The sequence below is a fragment of the Muscardinus avellanarius genome (assembly GCF_963383645.1).
Source record: "Muscardinus avellanarius genome assembly, chromosome: 4".
Taxonomy (NCBI): Eukaryota; Metazoa; Chordata; class Mammalia; order Rodentia; family Gliridae; genus Muscardinus; species Muscardinus avellanarius.
In genome coordinates, this window is record NC_137789.1 from 144693465 (window position 1) to 144707161 (window position 13697).

Genomic DNA, 13697 nt, shown 5'->3' on the forward strand with positions numbered 1-13697 from the left:
TGCTTAGATTCAGCTCTGTGATCCAAGCACTTTGTGACCTACTAAGATGCCCCAAGAGTTGATAAGCTTTGGCAGAGGAAATAAATAATGCCAGAGAAGTTCAGGAACTGGGGTGACAATGGTTCCCTAGAAGAAGAAAATAGATCATAATAACCCAAGTTAATTTATTGACTACTTTAAAATTCACAAAGATGTTTTTACCGGGGCAAAGGTGGTGTTTTTGTCTATGCAGTGATGGGACCCCATGCTTGCTTTACCCCAGCATGAAAGGGGATGAGAGGAAGAAGAGCCACACATGGCACTTCTTTGGATCTGACCACTGCCTCATCCCCAGCCTGCCAGGAGTGGACGCCAGATGTGTTGAGTATTATGCATTTGCTAAGTGTCAGAGATAGCAGCGTCTCAGATGGAACCAACAAGGGGACATGATGCAATGGAAAATAATAGCCGTGTATTGACTGAGTGCCGAGAAGTCAAAAAGAGGTGTGTGGGGCGGGCGTGGTGGTGCACGCTTGTAATCCCAGCATTTGGGAGGCTGAGACGGGAGGATCGTGGTTAGAGGACAACCTCAGCACCTACTTAGTGAGACCCTTTGCAAGTCAGTGAGACCCTGTTTCAAAATAAAGAATAAAAAATAGGACCGGGGGTGTAGCTCAGAGGTAGAATGCCCCTGGGTTCCATCCCTAGTACCACAAAAAAAGAAGAAGAAGAAGAAGTATGTGAGCTCATAAAACAGTGGCTGCCAAATTTATCTTTTTTAGGGGAAACTCGATTTTGACATAGAGGTAATCATGGCAGGAGGAAACAGTGACTTTTTTTTAAACTGCCACCAATAAAATGTATCCACTGTGAATACATCTGCATAGTAGAAGTGGCCCTCTCTTCCCCACCCTGTGGGTCTCGGCTCATTCCAAAGGCCTGTCAGTCATGAGGCCAAGGGCAGAGGAGCCAGACTTCTTTCAGCTCTTTCAGATAGCCTGGACTTGAATTTAGAGAATGTCTGTTAATCTGTTAGCACGTGTTCGCCCACTAGTCAAAGGAGAAAAAGAAAGACTATCTCTCTGGGCACAGCAATGTACGCCTTTAATCCCAGCAATTTGGGAGGCTGAGGCAGGAAGATATTTGAGACCAGCTTGGGCAATTTGGAAAAAGAAATTAAGAGGGCAGGAGGCTAGGGATGTACCTCAGTGGGAGAGCGCCCCTGCGGTCAATACCCAGTATGGGGTGGGGGGGGGGGGACGCCATTGCAGTAAACACCTTCTTTGATCATCAAATCAGCTTCAACAACCCCAGCCAGGGTTGCTTTTCATTGTTTTATGTTTTTTCATGTCTAGTATTTTATGAGCTGGAGTAATCTGAAACACAGGCATTTGAATGATTACTCCCATCTACAGGTGAGATTGAAGAGAGAAAAATCATCTTTCTCAATACGTCTGGTGTGTGGATGGCCTCATGCTCCGCATGGCCACACCCCTCATCTGCATGATGCCCGTGCTGCTAAGAGCTCCTCTGTCCTTTAGATTTCTCATAGATCAGTTTTCTGTTACAAGGTATTTATTGCTTACTCAGCTCCAAGTGGCTGATGTTTTTTTTTTTTTTAATTCCCCAAACCTCCTTGTACATATTCACTAAGTGCTGCTCACGCCCCAGGTTATCGTCAAACCTCAGCATGTATCAACCTGTTCATTGGTCTTCATGCTGGCCTTATCCAGGATGCATTGTTGTTTCCATTTTATAGATTCAGAAACTAAATATCAGTAAAATCAACGATTTCCTCAAAGCCACATGGCTAAAAAATAAAAGACAAATCCTTATAGTGGTCCACGAGGCAGCCGGGTCTGACCCCAGCTTCCTCTGCAGCCTGCCTCCCACCCATCAGTCTCCTGAACACAACCGCCTACTCTCTCTCCCCTACCTGTGTGTCCATCCTGATAAAGGGCCTTTTCACATGCTGTGCACCTGCTGGGAATCCCTTTCCCATTCCCAATAACCTCTTCCCCACTTCTTACTAACCCAATGTATGCTTCAGATCTCAATTCAAACCAGGCACAGTGGTGCATGCCTAGAATCCCAGGTACTCTGGAGGCTGAAGCAGGAGGATCACAGGCTCAAAGCCAGCCTGGGCAACTTAGCAAGAGCCTGTCTCAAAAAAAAAAAAAAAAAAAAGTAAAGGGATCGGGATGTGGTTTGGTAGTAGAATGCTTGCCTAGCATGTGTGAGGTCCTGGGTTCAATTTCCAGCACCATCTTCCCTCCAAAAATGATCTCAATTCAACATCTTGGCCACCTTGGGAAAGCTCTTCCTTGGCCCTAGATAAGCTCAATCCCCTGGCAGCTACAGATTGTAGCCGTCCAGCCACAAGGCAGGCAGTTGAGTTGGTGCCAGATGATGAACACATAGTCCTTCTAGAGCCTCTTCTAGACTGATAGTCCTATCAGCAGATTCTGCAGCACTTACCAGAGTTTGCAGCAGCATACTGTGGGCATGTGATCGTTGGGTTAAGGTCGAGGAGCTCCTTGAGGATGCTCAACTCTGCTCATCACTGTGTCCCCAGCTGGAGCCAGATCATTTCTCCCAGCCCTTCTCGGGGACTTGCTTGACCCCGTGTGTTCAAGGCAACCTCTTCAGCCATCACCAGTTGAGTGCCGAGACTCTGGGAGCCACGCTGAAGCTGGGGCACCAAGAGCAGGCTGGGAAAGGATGTTGCGATGACACCTGGGTAAGGCCCACCCCATGAAGCCCTTTGGCTTCTTTTCCTTCATGGAAGGGCATGCTCTTTCTCCTCAAGGAGCAGAGAGGACCTCAGCGTTTCCAAAGCCCTCTAAGTGAAAACATCTGTATCCGATTTTTCCCATCGCAGCGTATTAGTGAAGTCCCGCTAAAGAGCAGCTTATAGTTGAAAATACTCTCATCAGCAGGTGTCACTGCGATCAGCCAGAATCACAGTGGGGCTGTTAGAGCCAGCGCCCCAGCCAGAGCCCAGCCTGGGAAATCACATTCGGTCTACCTGGACTCCCTGTGCACTCCTCATTGGACACAGAGCTCTGCATCTCTGCCCTGATCTGGGAGGGCGTGTTTGCTGAGAGCCTTTCAGCTGCTGCCATAGCTCATTCCAAAAATGGCTGCATTCCTGAAGGACCAATTGTCGGGGGGGGGGGGGGGGATTCCTGCTCGGAAGAGAACTGGGCTGGCTGGACAGGCCCTGAGGCCCCTTCCCCTTACAGTTCTGATTTTGTGATTTGATCATTGTCACCCTCGAAATATCAGCATTCGTGGAATGGTGAAGAGCCCCATAAATTAAAATCCTGCCAGAACTAAGGTCAGAACTTAGTAGGAAAGAGGTTTAATTTCATACACACACACACAAGCGCACACACACACGGCCCAAATCTGGATATCCCTGGGACCCAGAAGCAGTCACGGTTGTATTTCCTCTCTTGAGTAGATTCTGAAGCCATAATTAAGTGAAGACAAAAACATATATATGTTGAATGAAAGGCGTGTAATCTTTGGGATAATTCTGATGTAATTAACACAGCAGAGCCGCATTAAGGCCAACGAGCAATGAGTGGAATTTTCCAACATTGATTAAGCTAGACTCAAAGAGAACCGAGTCTTTGTCTGCAAGCTGCCAAATGAAAACAACTTTGGGATATTTAAATTCAGGTTGAAATTGGTTTGAGTAAGGGATATTTAAGCCACAGCTGTTCAAGGGCTAAAAACATATGAGCCTATGTGCCTGTATGTACACACACACACACACACACACACACACACACACACACACACCCTCCTCTAAAAACAAGTTAGCCAAAGGTGTACATTCCTTCTAGGTTCTCATGATCAACAGATGTAAATGTTCACAGTCTCCGGATGAATTATGGACCCTAATGAGATTTCAATACTGAGCAAACAATAAAAATTTATGCTTTGCATAGTTGCAGTGGCCTTTGGCTCCGTGGCTAGTGTTCCACCTTTTCAACAGCTTCAGTAATATAATATCCAGCTGGCTTTGGAGGTAAGGAACATTCGAGGGGCGAATTGAAACTGTGAGGAATAATTTGATGGATTACTTTGTCAGAGTTATGCACAGCCTTGGCATAAGAGCCGTGGCCACCTTCACCCTGGAGGCAGGTGGCGAGCAGGGCCGGAGGCCTCGGCGTGGCGTGGTTCCGGCATATGCTCCCTGCTCTCCTGCTCCCCGGGGTCCTCGGAGTCTAGGCGCTCCCAACAAATGCCGAACAAGCACATTCCTGTCCCAGACCAGCAAGGAGCAGGACGGCCTTAGGGCTGGCTTTCCCCAAGAGCTGTCATCTGTGTCAGAGGAAAAGAAAGCAAACAAAAGGCAGACCAACCTTGAAATAAAATGGGGCGAAGACGGGGAAAGGGATGAACGATATCTTTTCAGGCAGTGCGTTTAAATACAATGGCAGACACAGGCACGCTAATCTTTTTTTCTCTACTCTCTTTTTTTTTTTTATCAATTCAGACCTTGAACTTAATGCTTGTCTGCCTTGTACTTTATAATGTTCAAATCTTAACACGTGATTCATAGCAGATTCCCCGTGTGTACGTGTCAGAGACCACATCTGCGGCAAATCTGCCAGGATATTTCTTACCCTAGTTTTACTTCAGAGCCATAAAGTCATTCCTGTTTTGTGAATGAGAATAAACCCATTATGCACTGATACAGCTACACCCAGCGCTTGCTCTTTGGGGAAAAGAAGTTGCCTATATGATCGGGGAGCTCAAATTTCAGCGTCGTGGACTGCTTTTCAGTGTGTACTTCAGGGGTGAGAAACCACTCCTGCCTATTTCTTGCTTTTATTATGATCACATAAATATATTTGCAGCATGTTGACAAACTCATTTGGAGTAAACATAGTACTCTTAATTGTAAGTTCTAATGTTTTAATGCTAAATCCGGCCGATAAGTCAATGTTTCAGTTTGGTACAGCCAACCACATGTTCTCCAGAAATAGCCTTTGACACTTTTTAAAGCAAGTCGGTGGTGTGCTTAGGCCGTTCACAAAAGGCTTCATTCTTGTCTGCAAATGGCAGACCGCCCCTTCTCCCCACGAGCGCCCAATTCGAGCAAGGGTGGAGAAAAATAGACACTTCCCCTGTTTTAAGGCATTTTTCCAACTCTTGCCCTAATCCAAATAAAAAGGCTTGGGAGTGTTATGGGGAGAGCGTGCCTAAGAAAGGTTATCTTGATTTTCATTTAACACACTCTCCCACCGACTTTTTTAAAGGGCCGCGGTACGCATTTCTGCATTGCCGAAAACATAGATTCCACCCTGGAGAGATTGCAGGGCTGTTCATGTTACACTCCGAAGCCATGTGTTTCCACGTCATGGCAAAACCCACGAAGTCGGCAGATCCCTCGGCCCCTGTTGGCTTTGCATTTTAGTCTTTTCATTGTTCTCAACTGTAAACTTATACAGAGAAAGACCTTTGCACCCCGAACACAAGCGCAGCAGAAATGTTTTCCCACAGTTGCCAGCCGCGTAGGGAAGCAAGACCCCGAGGTGGTGGGAAAGGGAAGGAACGGGGCAGAGGGCTGCGGGGGCTGTGGGTGAGAGCGGGGCTCCCTGTGCGCCCCCAGGTGCCTTCCCAGAGGCCGACACTTCCCTGGGAGGCACGGCCAGCGAGTGACCAGAGCCCAGAGCTGCTGATGTGCAGAAGCCCCTCCAGGAGAGGCAGCACGGCAGCCTGAAGACTCGCTGCCGACCCCTACGCGGGAGGGGGGGGGGGGGGCTACAGCAATCTCAGTGCCAGCAGTTTGTTTTCAGAGGGGCCACTCTGTGCCGATCTCATGTGGTTCATCTCGTGTCGTCCTTCCAAAGCCCCCACGAGACAGGTGTCGCTAGTGACCCCAGTTTACACAAACGGTACCTGCGGCTCGAGGAGGGGGCATTTTGGCCAAGGTCACACGGCTGGGGTAAGTCCTGGCTCTCTGGCTCTTTAGCTTGCACCGTGAACCTCCTGCACGGCCATCCTCCGTTCTCTGCAAGATGGCTGCCCTTGTCTCCTAGCATAACCTGATCCAGATATCTCGTTCCCTCCCACTGTCAGTATTTTAGCAATGGGTATAAGAGTTTTTTGTTAGTTGCTCACTTCAGGTAATTCACCGTTGGTCTCTTTTGCTTAGAAAGTATCAGAGCAGTTGCTGCCATTGTGTATTTGTGCGGGTCTGAGACCGGGGATCAACAGGTAGCTGAACTAGAACGTCCCTGTGAGATCGTAGCCCTGGTGCATCGTGAGGTTTGACCCAGTTCAGACATTCACAGGACTGACAGCTTTCCACGACTACTCTCCATGAAGTGTCCCCTGCCCAGCGTGGTGGCAGACGCCTGCGATCCCAGTATTTGGGAGGCTGAGACAGGAGGTTCACAGGTTCCAGGTTAACTTCAGCAACATAGCAAGACCCTCAGGAACTTAGTGAGACCCTGTTGCAGAATAAAGAAGAACTAGAGGTGTAGGTTGGAGGTAGCAGGGCCTGAGTTCAAGTCCCAGGTCAAGAAGAAAAAAGAAAAGAAAAAAAAATAAAGTGTTCAGGACTGACATGGCCTTTGCTTATTCTATGTAAATACCTTTCAGTGTCTATCAGTATATTCTGTAGATAAGATACTCCACGTGCCTTCCTCTGCCTGACCTAGAACCGTGAGCAGTTCTCAGGCTCTGGTTTCAGGATCATTTTGAACTCTTAATAATAACTGAGAACCTTTAAACAGTTCCTGCTTATTGGATTACATCTATCAGTACTTATCATATTAGAAACTGAAATAGAAGAGGCAAGCACAGTGGTGCATGCCTGTAAGCCCAGTACTCAGGAGGCCAAGACACCAGGATCCCAGGTTCTAGGCCCAGTCTCAGCAACTTAGCAAGATCAACACTGACTTAGCAAGACCCTGTTTCAAAATTTAAAAAAAAATTAAAAATAGGGTTGGGAATATGGCTCAGAAGTAGAATGCTCCTGGGGGAAGGAAGGAAGGAAGGAAGGAAGGAAGGAAGGAAGGAAGGAAGGAAAGGAAGGATGGATGGATTTGAACATTTGCTAATTCATTTTTAAATAATGATAACAGACTGATTATACATTAAAAAACATTTTTATAAAAAGAAAAACTACATTTTCCAAAACAAAATTATTGAGAAGCAGGCACTATTTTACTTTGTGTCTGGCTCTATAAACGACAGCCAGACCCTCGAATCTGCTTCCGGGCTCTGACTGTTATGATGTCGCAAATCAGGTAGCCCCTGGAAAACCCCACCCTACACTCATGAAAGAAGGGCATGGGGGAGGCAGGTCACATGTTAGTACTATTATGGAAACCATTTTGACTTCATGGGTCCTGTGAAAGGGTCTTGGGGACCCCCCCAGGATCCCTGGATTACGTTTTGAGAACCATAACCTAAAATCTGATTGTTACACTGTGACATGGCTGGGAATGGAGAAGGAGCAAGTTCTTACACAGTACTGAACTGGTGTGCTGGGCAGGGATCAGCTTAGCTTTCAGCAGCATCCCAGGTGTACTCTGGCCCCCCAGCTGGCAGCTCCCCGCCCCTTCCCTCCATATTTACTATGGGCGGGGTCCATCCACTCTTGCCGGTCCCATAGATTCAGAGCCCTGTGTCTTGACCCTAGACTTTCCCTAGACTTCTTGAGGACAAGAACCAAGTCTGTTTGAGCTGTTCCCTGTGTCAAGCACATCATGCCTGTCACACAAGAGATGAATTTTGCTGCACTGATGATAACTACCAATGACAGAGATAGTCACAAATAATCCAGGCATCTGAGTGTGTCAATTTTTAATGAAAATGTATCAATCAGTGAAATCATTCGTTTACTCATTGATTCTTTTTTTTTTTCTTTTCTTTTCTTTTTGTGGTACCGGGGATAGAAGCCAGGACCTTACACATGCTATGCAAGCACTCTACCACTGAGCTACATCTGCTGCAATTGATTGAATAGTTATCGCTAGCTCTAGAGTGCCAAACACTGGAACAGGTGATGGGGTACAGCACAGACCATGGCAGACCTGAGCCTTGCTCTTACACGACTCCATTTCCTAGTGGAAGCACTCAAGGGAACAAACTAAATGTTTAAAGTTTGAAGGAAACAGCCTGCCATTACAAAAAGAGGAGGAAAGAGGAGGGGCTACTTCAATATGGGAGAGCAAATTTACTGCCTTATTATTAGCCCAGTTTGCCATGGAACCCAAGTGGCTTTTTTTTTTTTTTTTCAGGTCTGGGGATGGAACCCAGGGGCATTCTACCTCCAAGCTTCACCCCCAACCCTATTTTTTATTCTTTATTTTGAAACAGCGTCTCGCTGAGTTGCAAAGGGCCTCACTAAGTCGCTGAGGCTGCCCGCGAACCATGATCCTCCTGTCTCAGCCTGCTCTGTTGAAGTACTTATATATCATAGAATTAACCCATTGGAAGCGTATGGTTTCATGAATTATAGTAAACTTAGAGAATGATGAAACCATCACTGTGATCTAATTTTAAAAAGTTCCAAGCCAGGCGTGGTGGCACATGCTTGTAATCCCAGTACTTGGGAGGCTGACACAGGAGGATCACAGGTTTGTGGCCAGCCTCAGCTATTCAGCTACTTAGTGAGGTCTTCCACAACTGTGAGACCTTGTTTCAAAAAATAGGGCTAGACGTATAGTTCAGAGGTAGAATGTCCCTGGGTTCAATCTCCAGTCCTAACCCCCCAAAAAAAACCAGTTTCATCACCCCAAAATGTTCCTTCCTGCCTGTTCACAACCAGTAAATGGAATCTTACAACAATGGAATCCTTATGTCTGCCTTCCTTTGCTTAGGGTAATGTATTTAAAGTTCATATTACAGCACGTATTACTTTTCATTGCTGAATAGTATTTCAGTATATGGATATACCACATCAAGTTTATTCATCAGGCGATGGACACTTGGATTGCTTCCCTTTGGGGTCTGTGATGAATATGTTGCTATGACATTTGCATACAAGTGTTGCTAGAGACATGTTTTTGTTTTTCTCTTGAGTATCTACCCAAGAGTAGAACTGTAAAGTCACATGAAATGTGTATGTTTCATTTTTTTAAAAGCTTTACCATTTTGCCTTCTCACAAGTGAAATGTGAGGACTCCGTGAACTGGCATTGTCAATTTTATTATAGTCATCTAGTAGGTGTGTTGTTGTCTCTCATTTTGTGTTTGCCTAATGACAGAGATCGATAATGTCGTCATATAATTATTAGCCATTTATGTATAATCTTTAGTGAAATTTCTATTTAGCTCATTTTGAGTTTTATTTTTTTGTGTGGTACTGGGGTTGGAAATCAGGGACATTCTACCTCTAAGCCACACCTTCAGCCCTATTTTTTATTCTTTATTTTGAAACAGGGTCTCAACAAATCGCCGAGGGCCTCACTAAATAGCTGAGGCTGGCTGCGAACCACGATCCTCCTGTCTCAGCTTCCCAAGTACTGGGATTACTACTGTGTGAATTTTACAGTTTTTAATTGGGTTTTTTGTCATCTTAGTATTGAATGTTAATGGTTTTTATTTTTATGCTTCTGGATACAAATTTTTTATTGATTCTGTGACTTAAAAATATTTTCTCCCAATCTATGGCTTGGCTTTTGATTTTTCTAATGGTGAATTTTGAAAAGGAAAAACTTAATTTTAATGAAAATTACTTATCAATCTTTCTTATTTTATAAATTATACTTTTATCTTCTTAAAAAATCTTTGCCTTTCTTGGGTCAGAAAGATTTTCTTCCAAAAGTTTTATCATTTTAGCTCTTGTATTTGGGTCAGTGTTCCATTTTGTATTTTTATATATAACATAAGGTAACGGTCTAAATTCATTTTTTTAAAAATATGGATACCCAATTCTCCCAGCACCATTGAATTGCCTTGATCTCTTACCAAAAATTAATTATAAATATAAAAGATTCTATCTAGAATATCTCTTTGCTCTACTAATCTATAGATCTTTCACCAATTCTGCATTCTTGATTTTACTAGATTTACATTAAGTTTGACATCAAGTGATATAAAGCTTCCAATTTTGTTCTTCAAAATTGTTTTGGCCATTCTATTTCCATTTGTATATAAACTTGATGATACTTTTTATTTCCACAAGGGAGGTAGGGAGGGAAGGAAAGAAGGAAGGAAAGAGGGAAGGAAGGAAGGCACATGCTTGCTAGGATTTAGATGAGGCTCACACCTAACTACCATCCTAATATGAATCTTTCAATCCATGATTACAGGATTGTTTTCCATTTATGTCAATCTTGAATTTTTCAAAGCAATATTATAACTTTCAGTATTCACTCCTTGTATTCATTTTGTTAAAATTATTCCTTAATTTTATATTTTTTATTATATTATGAATAACATTGTTTTCTTAATTCTGTTTCAGACTGTTGCTAGTGTATAGCAATATAACTGAGTTTTATATGTTCTTGTATCTTGTGACCCTGTTTAATGCACTGAGCAGGGTCACAAGATACTGACAGCTTTGTTATATATATATATATATATCCTTTAGAATTTTATACATACAGAATTATGTCATCTGTTGCCGGGGTCCAGCCCTAGCAAGAGTTGAGGCTCATGTGTTGGTGAGAGGAGAGTCGAGGTTGTGAGAGAGAAGACACTGACACACAAGCCTCGACTCTTGCTAGGGCTGGAACCCAGCATAGTGGCGCCCAACGTGAGGCGCCACTATGCCGGGGTCCAGCCCTAGCAAGAGTCGAGGTTTGTGTGTTGGTGAGAGGAGAAGCTTGTAGCTGGTCTCGTGTGACAGCATCTTCTCTCACTCGACCTCGACTCTCTTCTCACCAACACACAAACCTCGACTCTTGCTAGGGCTGGACCCTGGCAATCTGTGAATGATGGCAGGTTTCCCTCTTCCTGTCCTATCTGGGTGTCTTTTCTGTATTTGCCGACTGAATTGGCTAGAACGTCCAGTGCTGTGTTGAACAGGAGCAGTAAGAACATATATTCTTACCCCACTTCTAATCATGGAAAGCTTTCCGTCTTTTGCCCCTAAGTATGATTTTAACTACAGGTTTTTTTCATAAATGCCCTTTATTAGGTTGAACAAGTTCTTTTATTTATTCCAAGTTTGTTGAAACTTTCTATCTTAAATTGGTATCAAATTTTGGCAAATATTTTTTCTGTGTCTAATGAGATGATCTCATAGTTTTTGTCCTTGATTCTGTTAATATATTGTGTTATAGTCATTGGATTTCAGGTGTAAAACCAAGCAATGCATCACTAGGATAAACCCCACTTGGTCTTGCTGTTTAAGCCTTTTAATATGTTACTGGATTCAATTTGATAATATTTGGTAAAGAATTTGAGGTCTGTGTTTAGATGGCTATTTTTGTGATGTCTTTGCTTAGCTTTCATTTCATGGTAATATTGGCCTCATAAAATAAGGTGAAGTATCCTCTCCTCCTTTACTATTTTTTTTTAAACAGGGTCTCACTTATTTCCTGAGGGCCTCACCAAGTTGCTGAGGCTGGCTTTGAACCTACAATCCTTCTGTTTCAGCCTCCCAAGTACTGGGAATATAGGTGTGGGCCACCATGCCCAGCTTCCTCCTTTATTTTCTAAAAGAATTTCTGTAGTTTAAGTAGTGTTTTTCTTTAAATATGTGATTAAATTAATTATTTACGCTATCTGACACTAGCCTTCTATTTGCAGGGAGCTTTTAAATTACTAATCCAATATATTTGTTGTTAAAAGTCTATTCAGATTTTGTGTTATCTCTTGAATCAGTTTTGGCAATGTGTATACTTCTAGGAATTTGTCCATTTTTCTAACTTGCTTGATTTGGAGGCATAAGATTGTTTTGAATATGCCCTTGTAAGTATTTCTGTTTTCTTAAGTCAGTAATGACATTTTTTTTCATTCCCGATGTTGGTCATTTGAGCCTTCCTCCTGTATTTCTTTGCCATTCTAGCTGAAAGTTAGTTTGGTCAGCCAATTCAGAGAGCAGACTTCTGGTTTCATGGATTTTTTCCTATTGCCTTCTGTTTCTCCTTTTCACTGATTTCCATTTGAACTCTCACTTTTTTTTTCTCCTGCTTGTGTTAGGCTTAATTTACTCTTTCTCTGATTTCTTAATATGGTATCTTAGATTATTGGATTGAGATCTTTCTAATTGAGCAAACAGCTTTCCCTCTAAGATCTGCTGTCATTGCACTCCATAAATGTTGGTAGTTAGGGTTTCATTTCCTTTCATTTCAAAATATTTTTTAATTCCCATCGTAATTTTTTTATGAATGGCTGCTTATGTAGCATGTTGTTGTTGTTGTTTGGTTTTTGTATTTGGTTGGTTGGTTGGTTTTTTGGTGTGTGTGTGTGGTACTGGGGGGTTGAACCTAGGGATCTTCTACCTCCAAGCTATACTCCTACCCCTATTTTTCAGGGGTTTTTTTGTTGTTGTTGTTGTTTTGTTTTGTTGCCGGTCTGGGAATGGAACCCAGAGGCATTCGACCTCCGAGATACACCCCTGCCCAATTTTTTATTCTTTTTATTTTGAAACAGGGTCTCACTGAGTTGCAGAGGGCCTTGCTTAGTAGCTGAGGCTGTCCACGAACTGCGATCCCTCTGGTCTCAGCCTCCCGAATGCAGGGATTACAAGTGTGCACCACCACGCTCAGCTTAGTTTAATTTTGAAACAGTCTCATTAGGTTGATGAGACTCTCACTACTTGCTAAGCCTGTCCTCAAACCTACAATCCTCCTGTCTCACCCTCTCAAGTATGAAAATAACAGGCATGTGCTACCACAACCCTGGCTATAGTACGTTGTTTAATTGTCTAAAATTTGGAGATTTTTAAAAATTACTTTCTATTAGTGGTTTCTAATTTAGTCCTATTATAATTAGAGAACATACTTTGTATTATTTCAATTGTTTTTAATTTATTGAGGTGTGTGTGTGTGTGTGTGTGTGTGTGTGTGTGTGTGTCTTACTGGGGATTGAACCCAGGGATATTCTACTTCTGAGCAACACCCTCAGCCCAATTTTCTGTTTTTATTTGTTTGTTTGTTTGTTTGTTTTTAAAACAGGGTGTTTCTAGGTTTCTGAGTCTCACTACTTGCTGAGGCTGTCTTCAAACCTGCAATCCTCCTGTCTCAGCCTCCCAAGTACTGAAATTACAGGTCTGTGTCACCATGCCTGGCCTTGAGACTTGTTTTATATCTTTTATGTGGTCTACACTGGGGACTACTGCTTTTTCTTTTGAAAAGAGTGTGTAGAGAGTTGCTCTCAAGAGATCAACTGATAGTGTTGAAGTCTTCCATAGCCATATTGATTTTTGTCTAGTTTTTTTCAGTTGTTGAGAATAGGATATAGAAATCTACATGTGTAATTGTTGAACTTTCTTTTTTGATCTGATAGTTTTTGCTTCATATATTTTGAGACTTTGTTGTTAGGTGTGTATATGTTCATAATTACCATATCTTCTTGTTTATTAACTTTTTTATATTTACAAAATGCCCTTCTATGTCTAGGAGTATTTTTTATCTTAAAGTCCATTTGTCTTCATTGTTGTTTTGTGATGAGGTCTCAGTATGTTGCCCAGGATGATCTTAAACTCCTAGGCTCAAGTGATACTCCTACTTTAGCCTCCTGAATAACTTGGACTGTAAGAATGAACTATCAGGCCCAGGTCTCATCCTATAAAGT